The 17,604-nt window shown below is 39.0% G+C and overlaps 1 pseudogene; it reads left to right on the top strand.

The window, feature by feature from the left end:
• The first annotated feature begins 12,445 nt into the window (after positions 1 to 12,445).
• Positions 12,446 to 14,721, top strand: LOC148786683 (uncharacterized; annotated as a pseudogene).
• The last annotated feature ends 2,883 nt before the right edge of the window (positions 14,722 to 17,604 follow it).

Genomic DNA, 17,604 nt, shown 5'->3' with positions numbered 1-17,604 from the left:
TAAAAGTTAATATAATTTATATAAAAGTTAAGTACGTAAATTATTTGATATAAAAGTAAATGATGTTGATGTGGTCATAAATTGATAGCCCACAGTCGAGCCCAATTCTCAGCGTAGAAAGCCCAAGAGAAAGACTTGTCGGCCGGAGGCCCAAGGAGCCCAGACTCATTTCAGGAAGACAGCTCAACACCTCACCCCTACGAAGAAGCCTATGGAGAGCAGGATGTTTTGAGAAGGCCCAGGAAGGCAGACTCCTGTGATGAAAGGATCCCTCTCCTTGGTGATGTCCTTTGGCCGAGCTGAACTCCCTCAAAATCCTCCAACTACACAAGATTAGAAGGCCTAGAAGTTTATCCATTGATAACAGCCTAGTGGAGGCCAGTCTCTCTCACCACTGGGGTACTTTAGATATAAAATCAAGTTTGGCTCCCTCATAGAGGGGGACAATCTTTAAGCACTCATTCCCAAATTTCACCTTCTACACACACTGCGGAGCCAACCATAGCTGGACCCTTTAGGCCTTTTATTCCCTCAACTGAACCTTGGCGAAATAGCACTTCCGCAGACACCTCATCAAGAGTGTTAGCCCCCAAACTATTAGAGATCATACAGTGCATGATTGCTTCAGCTGTGCGGGAACACATGTTAGTTGCGACGCCAGCACCCTTGATGGCCCCGATGACTGAGGACCTACCAAATGTGGGCCACAATGCCCTAAAGGAGTCCCTCCATAATGGCTCGTTCTCTTGGATTGCCTTCAAAAGAGACACCAGGATGTCCTATACCAAGTCATGGGAGCACCTCTAGAAGAGCAGCAGGGTGTCCCTTTCACCAAAGGAGTTATAATGGATGAAGTCCTAACGAATTGTAGGATTCCAGCTATTGTGGAATACGATGGCATGTCAGTGTCCTAAGAACACCCATCTTATTTTGAGAATGCGACTCTCTTGCATCATTACACCAACAGGATCAAGTGTCGCGTATTCATTACCACTTTTGCCAGAGGATCCCAACTATAGTTTAACCAACTAGCAGCAGGAGCAATCGGGTGCTTCCAAAAATTCTGATCCTTGTTTTACATCAATTTGATAGTTGTAGGAAATATAGGGTGACAAGAGCTTAGCCTGTTTGCAATTTGTCAAAAGGACGGGGATCCCCTAAAGAACTATCACTATCGATTCAACACCGTAGCTTTAGAAATACCTTTAGCCACTCAAGAGGAGAAGGCTAGTGCCTTCTCCTAAGGGCTTCTAGAAGGGGATTTCTTCGAATCATTGGCTGAGAAACTCGCCCTAAGATTTGATGCCCTCTTAGTCGGTGCTACGAAGTACATCAACATGGAGGATGCCTAAACTTCCAGGATAGAAGGACGTAGCGAGAAAACGAAGGAGTCCAAGGTAGAAAACCCCTCCAAAACGGTGATGCGGGGTTTTAAGACAAGAAGCCATGTTCTACAAGAGCCCGGCCTTGGAGGAAACATTCTCAGTCGAATTAAATGAGTAGACATTTTCTACTTACCACGTACAACTATCAAAGTTTGGCTGACTTCGTCTTCGAGATAATGGGGCCACCCCTAAAGGAGGCTCCTGAGAAGGAGGTTTGGCTACTCATGTGGACGGGTCGGCTACGACACAGGGAAGTGGAGCAGGTATAGTCATTAGCTCTCTCTAATAATAAGGTCAAGTATGAAGCCTCGTGATAGGCATGAAGATGGCTCACGAAGTCGGGGGCCAACGCCTCGTGACCTACTCAGACTCTCAATTAATAGTCAAATAGATAGAAAGAACATATGAAGAAAAGGAATATAGCATGGTGTAGTACCTACAACAAATAGAGGAACTGAAGGCAAAATCTGAGAGATCCCAACTCATACAAATTCCAAGGGAAGATAATATTAAGGCTGATTACCTTTTCAAATTATCCAATGCTTGGAAGACAGTCAAACCAGACATATCACCATACAATATTTACTGGAGCCCGGGCTCCTTTGAACATCCAAGCCATATCCCTTAGAGAGGATTGGCGGACACTTGTGGTGAGATGGCTAGAAGGGGGCACCTCCCGAAGAGTAGATGGGACGCCGCTAGACTTAAAGCTCGAGCCTCTCATTTCTTATTGCAAGGAGGGGTTCTATATCAGAAATCCTTCACACACCCCTACTTCGATGCTTATCTCATGAGGAGGGCCTACACGTACTGAAGGAGATACATAGCGGGTGTTGTGGGGAACATGCTGGAACTTGGATATTACCCAACAAAGCTTTACGAGTTGAACACTTCTGCCATACCATGAAACAGGATACACGATAATTGATGAGCAAATGCAAATGATGCTCAAAGCATTCCACTCATATCCACCGGCCAACAAAGCCTCTCACTATCATGTTATCACCATTCCCTTTCTCTCAATAAGGAATGGACATAGTGGGATCTTTCCCTCTAGTCCCAAGATAGAGGAAATTCCTCCTGGTGGCTATTAATTATTCCACAAAGTGGGTGGAGGCGGAACCACTCGCTTGAATCACGGAGGGAGAAGTAATTATATTTATATGGAGAAATATGATTTGTTGCTTCAGGTTCTATCGAGAGATAATCTCATAGAATGGTCAATAATTTCAAGGTCAAAAACTATAGGAGTGGTATGAGGGTCTACACATCAAGCAGAAATCCAATTCAGTGGCACACCCCTAGGCCAACGAGTAGCTGGAGGTCACTAATCGTATATACTCCTGCATCATTCACTAACTCGTGAGAAGATACTGAACTTTTATATTTGAAAAAGGTTTTAATAGGGATCTCTCAAGTAGATGGCGGTTGATAGCGGAATTTTGATCATAATTTCCAGTATTCATACTGCGTCCAACATGAAACTTGTGGTTGGTCGTAAAACACCGATTTGCTTGTTGAGACCTAATTCTATCTTCATAGATTTCTCGAGATATTTTCTTACATTTTGTTATAGCATCTATAATTGCTTTCGGTTTAGGGAGACAACCTGGCAAATAACATCCACAAGAATTAGCTTATCGACTCCCCGAATAGTACAGGACTAAGTAGGAGGAAATTGGTGGATGAACTAACTAGTGTTTTATGGGCATGTTGAACAACCCCAAGGGGCTCCACAACGGTGAGTCCTTTCGCTCTGGTGTATGGGACTGAAGCGATCATCTCTATTGAGCTAGGGATGCCCTCCCACATGATATTACACTTTTCTGAAGAAAACAACATAGAACTCCTCAAGAAAAATCTAGACTTAATAGACGGAGAAAGCATTCCTTCATGTACAATGATATAAAAACACAATTATCAGTGACCACAATAGAAGGCTAAAAGTTTGAGGTATTCAAGTTGGAGACTTAGTATTGCAAGAGTAGACACCCTCAATAAAAAAAAATTGGACCCCAATTGGGAAGGACCATACAAAATTACGGGAGTGATAGATCGAGGGACCTATGAATTGAAAGTGGAGAAGGACGTCCCGTGACTCGTCCATGGAATGCTCACAATCATAAGAAATTGTATGCATGATTAGGACATCCTACTCAAAAACTCAACACCCCACAGAGGGGCATTCTTCTAAAAAAACAGTGTCCTCCCAAACAATATCTTCATCAAAGAATAATATCCACCCGAAGGACATCCTCATACAAAATCAGAATCCTCCCAAAGGACATACTCATCCAAAATAAAATTCCCTAGAGGGGTATCTTTATAAAAAAAAAAAAAAAAACAATGTCTAATCCAAGAACATCCTTCTCAAACACCGACTTGTTAAAAGGCCATCTTTTGTCAAGTTCATCCTCCAAGTGAAATGGTATGAAATTTTTATATATTTCAAATGAAATCTAAGGGCAAGGCACAAACTTATCTAGGAGTAAGCCTTATAAAAAAATACATAGGCATCCGCAATTAGGGACCTCGTGTTCCCATCAAAAGCCCTCATATGCCCCTTTCTTTTGAACAAATATTTATTCACAATAAAATGACATGAAATTAACAATGCTTTCTAAGATGGATGGTAGTTGAAAAAACAAGTTCAAAGGTGCGAAGAAAGTGACATCATGGGACCATTATCCGGATCCCAAAGATCATGCACTCACCATTGTTCATGCAAAACAGCAATCCCCCATGTCAAAATCTAAATAGCAGGCACCAACTCAAGCATAAATAATAAGCATACCTACAATGTAACAAGCAAATAGGCGGTGATCCTCAAACATTAGTAAGCAAAAGCAGGAAGCATTACGACATTTTCCCTGGCCAAAATCTAGCCGAGGGAAGAAGGGGAGAATAAGCATCAGCAACTTCAGAAAATTAAAATTATCTCATCCCCATCCATTGGGGGGAAAAAAGTGGGCCAAGCAAAGAAAGAAAAATATTTGTTTGTAAGGGAAAGTAGAAAATACATCATCAATCAAGCTACTCCACACTTGGGGCCTTCTCCTCAACCTGACAAGAAAGAGTTGAGGTCTCCTGGGGCACTAAGCGCATCCTCCTCCATCGGCTCTAAATGACCTTCTCCTGGGACATAATAGAAGTTGCCAAGGTAGCTTGATGAGGGGTACCCCTCACTTTTACCTCGATCTCCCCAAGGATATAATCAAGACGCTCTTCTGCAAATCTTTCATAACATTGAGTAAGTAGGACCCATAAACTTGCTGTCAAGAATAACATAGGAGCAAATTAGTTACATAAGGAGTAGGAATGCTAGAGGAAGGATCGAGGACACTCTCTAACACTGCACCAAAATTTAAAGATGAAATTTCTTCTCTAGCAAGGGGTATCCTTGACCACAAACTGCTCATGATAGGCCTGAAAGTCGTACTGGAGGTAAGGCGCTGTTATCTCAGCCACCTCTCTTTGGAACTCTTCAGGTTTTTCACGTGCAGGAAACGGCTTGCCCAGTAGCTCTACAAGTACTCACGACGTTCATCAGTATGGGGAAAAACATCGCTATCCAATCTCTCTCCCAAAAATCTCACAGATGTTAGAATAGGTGACTGCCAAGCTAATTAATTGGTTTACTGTAAACTATTGTAAATGCTCTTTTCAATAAAAGGTTAATATTAAGAATATCTTTATAAAATACTTGTATACATTTGGTTGAAACCTTTAGAACATGATACTATGGGGTTAGGTCACACATAGGATAGCAATTATGAACTCGACCTCTATGGTTTTATCTAAAAATGTTCCAAGTCAATAAATCGATCGAGACGGGGCATTGACCATGATTCCTTGGAGACTTGAACTAAGTGATGTGTTCATATGATGATTGTCCCATTTCATAGAAAAAGACGTATGGCGTCTGCACACTTTAGTGGGTGCTTGATAAGAAGTTATCAAGTTCACTAAACTGACTCGCAGGAGTTGTCATATGAAAACCAATAAGGCATGATTGGTATGATTAGAACTCCTTAGCTACGATAGTATAGGAATTAGTCCTTTGACTTGAGAAGCCACAGTAGCCTTGTGTACAGGGCGATTGGATCTTGGTCATGACTGACATGGCTCATAAATACATGGTTACCAAAAGCCCTGTATCAGTGTAGTCAGAACATGCATGGAGGTTGGTGTTTCAAGAAAGGATCCATCGCCTATCATAAGATGATGGTCTCCTATGTTTTCTAAGTTGTGTACTCTGCAGAAGTTCGTGGCCACATCTGTCAATCAAATAGTGAGAAGAGATTTCCTATGTTGATTGAGGAGACACACAAATAGAATAAATACATAGATACTAAAGTCCAGGATGGGAACCAATTACGAATTCCATGACCTGGACTTTGATCAGGAGATTGCTTGATGAAGGGAGCGTATCTATATGGCATATATAGCTTATAAGTTCATGAAGATTTACCTATTCTATAGTGTCGTGGACTACTGCTAGGTGGCAATCTATAGTGACGGGTACCCTCTAATTAAGAAGTTAATGAAGGGTGATGAGTTATAATAGGATGTAATTAATTTAAGCAAATTAATTGCCGATTAACTTGTATATGATACAAGCCCAAGTCTAGTTGAATAGTGAACCTAAATAGTCACACATAAATCCATGATGGAATTGTTAGAAATAATTAATTTGATTAATTATGGAAAAGAAGCGAAGTTGAACTTGTCTTCTGAAAAAGAAGCAAATTGCATTTGTCTTCTTGAAAAGAAGCAAAATTGAACTTGTCTCTTGAGAAAAGGAAGCAAAGTTGGACTTGTCTTCTTAATAAGAAAATTAAAGTTGAATTTGTCTTCTTGAGAAGAAGCAAAGTTGTACTTGTCTTTTTAGGAAGAAGCAAAGTCGAACTTCTATTCTTGAGGAAGAAAAAGCAAGGTTGAACTTGTCCTCTTGACAAAAAGAAGCAAAATTGAACTTGTATTCTTGAGAAGAGGAAGTAAACTTGAATTTTGTCTTCTTAGAAAGAAGCAAAGGTGAACTTGTTCTCTTGAGAAGAGGAAGCAAAGTTGAACTTGTCCTCTTAAGAAGAAGGAATAAAATTGGATTTGTCTTCTTGAGAAGAAGAAGCAAAATTGAACTTGTTTATAATATAACAATATAGTTTTAGCTTGTCTTCCTCTTTGAAGAAGATGAAGACAATTTAAACTTTGCCTTCAAAAATGAGATCTATAAATAAGGGGGTTCATTGCTGAAAAAGTGACAATCAAGTGGATACTCTCTTGATCTCCTTCTCACTTTACTCTCTTGCTCTTGTTCTTTTAAAGAGAAACGAGTTCTCTCATCTTCTCCCATTCCACAATCTTCTAACACCTACTAACATAGGGTTAGAGGAAATTCCCTCATAGGTGGTGTGGATCAACTTTAGAGGAAAAACACTTGTATTCCTACTGTGAATAATAGTCGTACACCATCTACACCGAGAAACTTGTAGCCATTTTCAACCACAAATTTGGAACGAGGTTCATTCTTGAGAATGTTCAATCAGCTACATCAAATGAAGTGCACCAAAGGTTGGTATCCTAAACAATTCAATAAACTCTTTTTTTATGAGATATGTGTCGTAGTAGCAACGAGACGGGCGATTTGATTGCTTATTACAATATTATATTGTAATTTGAACTCTAATTGTTGCTTCATTTAACGTCTTGAGGGCTATACGAAAGTAACAACAAATTCATCCGAAGAAACCATTGACAAAGAAGACACACAACTAAAAGAAAAAGAAAGATAGAAAGAGAAAGAAGGAGCAAGGGAAAGAAACATATAGGAATGAAAGAACTGACAAATGTTAAGGAAGGAGTTTTTCTCTAGATCATGAGGGGAAAAAAGAGGGAAAAATTTTTTAAGGAAGAAAGGTAAGGGGAGGTAGGTGCTTAAACCTCTCTCAACTCAAATAACCGCACTTCATTGGGCAGTTACCAAGGGTATGTGGCGTGCACAAGGGCGGTTACCAATGACTCTCCCCCTTGTAGCAATAAATGATGGCTAGATTAAGCCTCAGCCTCAAATCCATTCTGATAGTGGCAGAGTGCGAGGCCCAAAAGCCAGGCCTTTTCAAATTCCCCAGGGAAAGATAAGGACGTTCCTAACAAAAGCAACTTTCTCTGAAAGAGTGAAGAGTCTCCTACTCTGAGAAAGAGCAAGTAAGCCTCCTCCTTAGAGAGGGGAGGGGGTAAGGGGGTTGAATGATGTGGTTATAAATTGGTAACCTAGATCCAAGCCAAGTTCTCAGCCTAGAAAGCCTAAGAGAAAGATTTGTGGGCTGGAGGCCCAAGGAGCCAAGAGTTGTTTCAGGAGGACATCCCAACACCTCCCCCTGACCGAAGAAGTCCGTGGAGAGCAGGACGTTTTGAGAAGGCCTGGGAAGGCAGAATCTTGAGATGAACGGACCCCTCTCCCTGGTGAAGTCCCTTGGCTGGGCTGGACTCCCTCAAAATCCTCCTACTAAACAAGATCAGAAGATCAGGAAGTTTATCCGTTGATAACAACCTACCCGATATCTGTGGAGGCCAGTCTCCCTTACCTCTAGTGGACTTTAGCTATAAAATCAGGTTTGGCCCCCTCATAGAGGTGGGACAATTTCTAGCACTAATCCGCAAAGTTCATCTTCTACACACACTATTATTCCTGAATTTTCATTATACTTTTACTATTTTATCTTCATGTTACCCTTTCCTTCAATATTTTATTTTAATATTTCATACTAACTTAGGTGTCGGAATGCTAATATTTATTTTGGAGGTTTCCTTCTTAGACTTACATACATTAGGCCTGTTGACGAGCTCGTACCTAAACTCGATTAGACCCCTGCATTTTTTGCATGCATTAGATACATTATAGAAAAATTAACTATATATAATATTTTAAACAAATATTAAATAATATATTTTGTATCATTTCTCACTATCAACATTCATCTTCATCAAAGATAATTTATTTAGTATAAATAAATGTCAAATAACAAAATTAATACAATATATACATATATTTTCCCTCCCACCCCCCAAAACCTACCATCGTCGACCGCCACTTCACCCCATCTAGCATCGCCCCTCGCCCAACATTGCCCGCCCTCACCCAGCACCGCTCCTCCCTGATGGTCCAACAACGTCCACTAGCCCCTATCCATACCCCCAACACCCCCTAACATATAATTATATAAAAGTTATATATAATGCATTTAGAAAATGTACGGGTCAAATGGATATGGACAATCATTCGAGGCTTAAACCAAAGCGAATGCGATCCTAAAGGGGGAGACCTGCAGAAAAGGCGTTAGCACTCCGACGCCCAAGTTAGTATTGGATTTGAGATGAAATAAAGTAAAAATATAATAAATGTAATTGAATTATGGTGATAAAGTCAGTGAAAAGTGTTAGAACACTTGATAATGTGCTTGTGGAGTGCTTAGGAAATGTTTAGAAAGTGTTTAAGAAGCTTTTAGAGAGTGAGAGAGATGATTTAGATTTTAAGAGAGGTGTGAGAGACATTAGAAGGTCTCATTAAGGTGTCTGGAAGTGCCCTCAGTATGGAAAAGTAAACCTCTATTTATAGGGAGGGTGTCCTCTTCTGATAAAACTGTGCACGTTTCCTCCATTTGCGGGAAAAGTGGATGAAGGTCATTTGGATAAGCCATAATTTGTTCTTATATTTTGTTAATATTGTTGTTGAATGTTTATCTCCAAATTGTGAGGACCCTTCATCAGCAAAAACTCCTAACCACTAGGGAGTCCAAGCTGCCAATGAGTCCAAGGCTTTGGGGGCACCTTGAAGGATTCCTAGTTGTTACATAGTTCTTCTTTACTTACTTTGTCTTTGGAGACCCCTCACCTGTGAGGAGTCTCAACCGCTGGGGGGGGTCCTTCTAGGTCTGATCTGGCCCAATATGGTTGTTGACCTCGGGGTTGACGAGATGCCACGTAGGAGAGTGGAATGCCACATGGGAGATTGGATTGCCATATGTGTGGACCTTTTGGGCCGAGTATTTGTTGGGCTTTAATCATGTTCCGAGTAGGGGGATGCCTTCAACCTCCTCCCTTTGCCAATCTATTTTTTGGGGGACGCCCCCCAAAGTCACCTATCAAGTGTTCTTGGGCCTCTTAAAATATTACGGGCGTCTCGTTTTTTTCTTCTTTTTGGATTGCTTGGGCCACTTTTGGACAACCTATTTTTATGCACATCAATAGTCCTCCCATTATAATAAGTGGAGATTTCGATACTTATTAGAGTAGGCGTCTCTAGACGTTAGTCCAAGAAGGAACCTTCTTTTTCTCTCTTTTTTTTCGAATTCCTACAAAGAATATTTGTAGCATAAGCATGCTTAGAATAAAATGAGAGCTTACTTCGTGCCTGTATGGAGCAGGACTTTTTATGAGGGTGCCTCTATGGAGAGGGCTTAACGAGTGCTTTTTGTGCCTACTCCGATGTAGAGCTTTATTTTTCTACAAGAGAATGTTAAATAACAAAGACATGTATATATTACGAATAGCCTTGCACGGAGCAAAATTATTGTGCCTCCTCGGAAGAGGGTTTATTTGAGGGGATGTTCTTCTTGGAGCAAGACTTAGGAGCCTCACCGGAGGAAGAATAAGGTGTCCGCCAGAAGCAGGGCTTAGATACCTCCGCGAAAGAGGGCTTAAGTGCCTGCACGAAATAGAGCTTACAAGTCCTCTAAAGAAGGACCTAAGTGCCTGCTCGAAAAAGGGCCTATGTGCTTGTGTGGAAGATATGACTTTTTATCAAGGGATGCCTTTCTTGTAAAATCTCTATAAGAAGGCACATGTTAACTCACAGAAAGTAGTAAAATAAACCTCCAAAACTATTAAGTTAAAATATTAAAGATATTCCTTAAGGGTGGATTGTAAGTGAAAATTTATTCGGTAAGGAGATGCCTACTTGGGGGCAAGACTTATTTTCTAAGGGGGATGCCCCCTTGAGGCAAAGCTTATTTTCTGAGGAGGATGCCCGTATAGGTGTAGGGTTTTTTTTTTTAGGGGGATGCCTGCCTCGGGGCAGGGCTTATTCTAAGAAAGCGTTTGGGTGGGTAGGTCCTCACCATCTTGTTCCTTGCATTTTCACCAAGGACAACATTCTTGTACTCCCTAGCCTCCTCCAAGTTAATATATTGTTCAGCTAGTGCTAGGAGATTGTAGAAATTGCTAGGGGTCTTCTTAGTTAAGGACTTGAAGAAATCCCCATCTTATAATCATTGTGTAAAAGCACAAGTTAGTGTATTAGATGTTGCAGTAGATACCTCTAGTGCTGCTAAATTAAAGCGTTGAAGATACTCCAGCAGTGATTCTCCTTCTCTTTGTTCTAAAGAGAAAAGGCTCATGAGTGTTTTTTGACATTGTTTACTGCTGGCAAATTGATGGAGAAATAGAGAGCAAAATTCTCTGAATGATCGGATGGATCCCGAGGGCAATTGATTGAACCACTATTAGGCTGACCATGTGAAAGTGGTTACAAACACACGAAACTTAAACCCAGCACTGTAACACTAGAGAAGGGCGATATTCTTAAAGTAGGAGAGGTGTTTCTGTGGATCCGTGGTTCTGTCGTACTCTGGCAGGTTGGGCTCCTTGCAGTTGAGGGGAAGTTCGTCTGCCATGATTTCTTCACTAAATGGGATACCCTACTGCTCCTTCGAGGGAGTTCCCACAATTTGGTATTGGACGTCTTGAATGCCTTTCTGTAGGCATTCCAGACATGTGAGCCACTAGGGAGTGACATCCTGCTGGATTTGCGAGGGGGGTCCCTAGTCTCTTGCTACCGGCGGTGCAAGGGCAAGGGATACCCTTTGACTTTCTTCCTTAGGGGTATCCACGTCTAATGGAGCTACTGTGCAGGTTAGAACTAGTGCCGCCATTTTCTCCCGTATAGCCGTGTGAGTATCTGTTGTATGGTCCATAGGAGTCTTGAGGGGAGCCCCCCCCAAGGAGGTGTCTAAGGAGAGACTATGGTGTGGAGGCTCAGTCAACGAGTCAATAGGTCTGGGGGGTTCAAGGACCATCGTCCTACTGGACATTGCCAGGTTCCTCCACAACCTTTTGCTTATTTGCAGAGTTGATAAGCATCTCCATCATTACCCATGTCTTTAACTCAAAGTTTCTACAGATGGTGCCAATGATGCGTTCAAAAAATGCACGGGTCCAATGAATATGGACAATTGTTCTAGGCTTAGGTCGAAGCGGATGCAAATCCTGAAGGGAGGAACTTGAAAAAAAGGCGTCAGCATTCCGACGCCCAAGTTAGTATTGGATTTGATATGGAATAAAGTCAAAATTTTAAAAATATAATTAAAATTGAGATGTGGTGATAAAGTCGGTGAAAAGTGCAATAACACTTGATAATGTGCTTGTGGAGTGCTTAGAGGATGTTTAGAAAGTTTATGAGAAGTGTTTAGAGAGTGAGAGAGGTGATTTAGAGAGGAAGAGAGGTGTGAGAGACGTTAAAAGGGTCTTGTGAAGGTGTTTGGAAGTGCCGTTAGTATGAAAAAATAAACCTGTATTTATAGGAGGGTGCCCTCTTCCGATAGGGCTTTGCACGTTTCCTCTATTTGCGGAAAAGTGGATGAAGGTATTAAAAAAATTACATCTAGCACCCTTGAGGTTTGCTTCGTCTAACAGATAAGTCCCTCTATTAATCCAAATTAACTGAATTTGTTGATATTAACAAAAATACTGAATGAAAATTGATATTTACCCTTAATTGATTGATTACTGACTTATTACAGGTCAAATATTTTTTTTCTGACTAAACTACCCTTATAACAATGCAAATATACCTTCTCATGCATTAACGCATTAAGAGTTAATATAGATTTTGTTTTTTGTTTTTATCAACAAATACAGTGATTTTGACTGACAGATACACTTATTTGTTAGACAGAAGTAAACTTCAAAGGTGCTAAATGTAATTTCTCAAATTATAAAAATTTACGTGTAATTACATCAAACTTTAGGGGTGGAGAGTGTAATTATTATTATTTTTTTTTTCTTCAACACTTTTGCAACCACTATTAAAGCTACTATTATATATATTATGTATATATATGAATGCTTACACATCTTCATATTCATTTTTAATACCCATTATGTTATACCCTTTTGTATCCCCCATTATGATTTGTAATTATAATGATTTATGGTGTATTTGTAACCACATTTTTGGTGGTCTATAAATACCACCATGTAGTTCATTTGTAAATAGTTTTTGGAGAGAATAACAAAGAAAGTTTGTTGGAGAAATACATATATTTTACTTTATATTCTATTAAGAGTGATAGGCTAATAAACTTAGAATTTCTCTAAGTTTATAACACGTTATCAGCACGACGTTACGTTACGATCGATCAAGGTAAAATGTTAATTTTATTAGTATAATTTTTATTCTTTGTTTGTTTACCTCTACAATATCATTATATATTTCAATGTCTCCTGAAGTAGACATATATATATATATATTAATTCTCGATTTCATCCCCTGAAGTGGATGTGATATTGCCTCCAGAAGTAGGCATATAATTCTTGATTTTTATCCCCTGAAGTGGATATGTTCTATAAAATTTCATTACTTCCCGAAGTAAGTAATGAGTTAAAATCATCTCCAGTAGTAGGTGAAATATTTTGTACCAATTATGTGCAATATCATCCCTGAAGCGATGATAAGTATATGTTTAATTTTCTCACCACCTGAAGTGTTTTGAGATAATGGCTTGATCAAGAAGCCCGATGCTTCTTCGTTTATTTATTTGATTTGTGATAATTTTTTGATAACATAGTTTTGTTTCATATGCCCATGTATGTATTTTACATGTTTTGCTAGTATATACAACAAAATTTATTTGTTAAGAAAATAATTTTGGCATGAATACCATTTAATTGCTATTTGTAACATTATAAGGGTTAAGCCAAACTTAAATATATTTAATTTCATGTATGCATGTCATAATAATTCATACTAATTACATGGTAACTTATATGTAACTTAATGTTGGTAATGTTTCATGTCATTTTTACTTTATATCATATGTAATACATATTATTTTAGTTTTATGTATATGTTGAATATTATGCTAAAAGTGCATATTAAACTTGTTGTAGCTTAATGGCCAATCTCACAAAATTGGATTTCGTTGCTCTTGATGTTTCTGGAAAAAACTACCTATCATGGGTTCTTGATGCCGAACTACATTTGGCAAGTAGCAAATTGGGAGAAACAATAAAAGAAAATATTGTTGCTTCTGAGCAAGACTGTGCTAAAGCAATGATTTTGCTTCGCCATCATCTTCATGAGAGCCTGAAGTCTCAATATTTAACAATCAAAAGTCCTTTTCAACTCTGGAAGAGTTTAAAGGATCGATTTGACCATCAAAAGACTGTAATCTTACCACGTGCAAGATATGAGTGGATACAATTGCGACTGCAAGATTTCAAAACGATTGCTGAATATAATTCTGAAATATTTCGAATTGTATCAAAGTTGAGGTTATGTGGAGAAGATGCGACGGATGAACAAATGTTAGAAAAAATATTTTCTACTTTTCATGCATCCAACCTTGTACTCCAGCAGCAGTACAGGGAACGTGGGTTCAAAATCTATTCAGAGTTGATTTCATGCATGCTTGTTGCAGAAGAAAATAATCAGCTTTTGTTGAATAACCATCACATCCGACCGACTGGTTCCAAGCCACTTCCTGAAATTTCAGCAGCATTGCCTGAATCAAATGCTACTTCTTCATGAAAGGCGCGTGGTCGTTACCATGGCTCACCACGGGGCCATTCTTATAGTCGTGGTCGTGGTCGCGGTAATGGTCGTGGTAATACATGGATTAATCCCAATATTCAGAAGAACAATGTGAACAAGGCAAAGAATCAACAAGAGAAAACAACAAATGCAGATCTTTGCTATAGATGTGGGATGTCTGGACATTGGTCCCGTACCTGTCGTACGGCACAACATTTGGTCAAATTATACCAGACTTCTGTGAAAGCAAAGGGTAAAGATGTCGAGACTAATCTTGTTGAGGCTGGAATCTCAAACAATACCCACATGGATGCATCAGATTTTTTCCAGTCTTTTGAAAATGATGACAAAAATCTTCCGGAGCTGCCCTTACAGTTTGGTGACATTACTGAGGATTTTGACATGCTTGTTGATTAGATTTATCTCATATGTCATTAGTATGTTTCTATTATTCAGTTACGTTTACTTTCATTGATAGGGTATTTCTTTTAATCTTGTAATGTTTTTATATTTTATGAATGAAGTGTTTCTTTTACTTATTATATGTCTATTTCATTTATATAGAATGGATCAAGCCATTACAAATTTCAATGACAAGGAACATTGTCTTGTTGATAGTGCAACTACGCATACAATTCTGAGAAACAAGAAATTTTTCTCAAACTTGATAATGACAAGAACAAATGTGAGTACTATTTCAGGAGTTAGTAATCTTATTGAAGGCTCCGGAAGAGCTACAATCTTGTTACCTGAAGGAACAAGATTACATATCAATGATGCCTTATATTCGAGTAAATCACAAAGGAACTTATTGAGTTTCAAGGATATTCGACAAAATGGTTTTCATATTGAAATCATGAATGAAAATGGTATCGAATATCTGTACCTTACAACATATAAAACTGGCCAGAAGTAAGTTTTAGAAAGAATGAGATCATATAGTTCTGGTTTATATGGCACATTGATAAGCTCCGTTGAAACACATAGTATCAGTAACCCGAAGTTAGTTGATCAAAGTATTTTTACTTTGTGGCATGATAGACTTGGTCACCCAGGTAAAACAATGATGTATAGGATCATTGAAAATTCATATGGACACCCATTAAAGGACCTGAAGTTCCTTGTTAAAAGCGATTTCATATGTTCGGCTTGTTCTCTTGGAAAACTAATTACAAAGCCATCTATGACAAAAGTGAATGTAGAATCTCCTATGTTTCTTGAACGAATTCAAGGAGACATATGCGGGCCAATAACATCGTCATGTGGGCCATTTAAATACTTTATGGTGTTGATTAACGCATCAACACGTTGGTCACATATAAGCTTGTTGTCAACACGAAATGTTGCTTTAGCAAGATGTTAGCCCAAATTATTAAATTGAGGGCTCATTTTCCTGATTATCCTATTAATAGGATACCGCTAGATAATGCGGGAGAATTTACTTCTAAATCCTTCAATGATTATTGTCAATCAATTGGGATAGTTGTAGAGCATCCAGTTGCTCATGTACATACTCAAAACGGCCTGGCAGAGTCGTTAATTAAGCGATTACAATTAATAGCTAGACCCTTATTGATGAGGTCAAAATTGCCTTCATCGGCATGGGGGCATGCAATTTTGCATGCATCGGCTCTAATTCGTCTCAGACCTACCGCTTACCATAAATTTTTTCCATTACAATTGGTCTCTGGAAGAGAACCAAATATATCTAATTTAAAGGTGTTTGGTTGTGCGGTGTATGTCCCGATACCCCCTCCTCAACGAACTAAAATGGGGCCATAACGGAGACTGGGAATATATGTTGGTTTTGAATCTCCCTTAATTATTAAGTACCTTGAACCAATGACCGGTGATCAATTCACTGCTAGGTACTTGGATTGTCAATTTAATGAGACAGTATTCCCGGCATTAGGGGGAGTAGATAAGGAGATTAAAAGGAAAGATATTGCATGGAATGCAACATCTATGTCTTTTATGGATCCACGGACAAATGATAGTGAACTTGAAGTTCAACGGATCATACATTTGCAAAGTGTTGCAAATAGGCTACCAGAAGCGTTGATAGATACCAAAAAGGTCATAAAATCACATATTCTGGCTGAAAATGTTCCAGCTCGTTTAGAAGTCCCTGAAGCGATTCTTAATAAATCAAATGCATCTGAGTCACAAATACGCCGGAAGCGTGGTAGACCACTTGGCTCTAAAGATGCAAATCCTCGAAAGAAAAAGGAACATATCGTCTCAGTTAATCACGATATGAATGTGACCACTAGTGTCTCTAAGGATAAAATCCCTGAAACGGTTTTATCTGAAGACTTTAAAAGTAATGAGCAAGATCTCGAGGACAGTTATGAGATGTCTATTAATTATGCTCATAACAGTTTAGGTTGGTATCGTAAAGAAATTGAAATGAATGATATTTTTGCCTATTCTGTAGCTGTCCAAATCATGGATGAAGATGAAAATGATCCTCAAACTATGGAGGAATGTAGACATCGAAATGATTGGAAAAGTTGGAAAAAGGCCATACAAGATGAGCTAGACTCACTAAATAAGCGAGAAGTATTTGGACCTATAACTCCAGCACCAAAAGGTGTCAAACCTGTTGGCTATAAGTGGGTGTTCATACGCAAGAGAAATGAACGAAATGAAGTTGTAAGGTACAAAGCTAGACTTGTGGCCCAAGGCTTTACTCAAAAGCCCGAAATTGATTTTACTGAAACATATTCACCTGTAGTGGATGCTACCACACTTAGATTTTTAATCAGTTTATCAGTAATTGAACAACTACAAATGCAGCTCATGGATGTGGTAACTGCATATCTGTATGGGTCATTGGATACATATATCTATATGAGAATCCCTGAAGGATTAAAATTGCCTGAAGTATTACAGTCAAAGTCTCGTCATATGTACTCCATCAAATTGAAAAGGTCCTTGTACGGACTTAAACAATCAGGACGTATGTGGTACAATCGTCTTACTGAGTACTTAATAAAAAAAGAATTTTGCCATAATCAAATAAGTCAATGTTTATTCATAAAGAGGACAGAGTCGGGATTTGTAATCATAGCTGTGTATGTTGATGATTTGAATATTATTGGATCTCTTGAAGAGATTCGACAAGCAACTGATTACTTAAAAAGTGAGTTTGAGATGAAAGATTTAGGCACTACAAAGTATTGTCTTGGCCTGCAGTTCGAATATACTAAGGGTGGAATTTTCATTCATCAATCGAACTATATAGAAAAAGTCCTTAAGCGTTTTCATATGGACAAAGCTCATCCATTGAGTACACCTATGATAGTTCGATCGCTTGATATTAATAAAGATCCGTTTCGTCCTCCAGCACATAACGATGAGATTTTGGGTCCAGAAGTACCATATCTCAGTGCAATTGGTGCATTGATG

Source organism: Sesamum indicum, linkage group LG10 (assembly GCF_026168435.1).
Source record: "Sesamum indicum cultivar Baizhima isolate 11 linkage group LG10, ASM2616843v1, whole genome shotgun sequence".
Classification (NCBI taxonomy): Eukaryota; Viridiplantae; Streptophyta; class Magnoliopsida; order Lamiales; family Pedaliaceae; genus Sesamum; species Sesamum indicum.
This window is presented reverse-complemented; position numbering and strand designations above follow the sequence as displayed.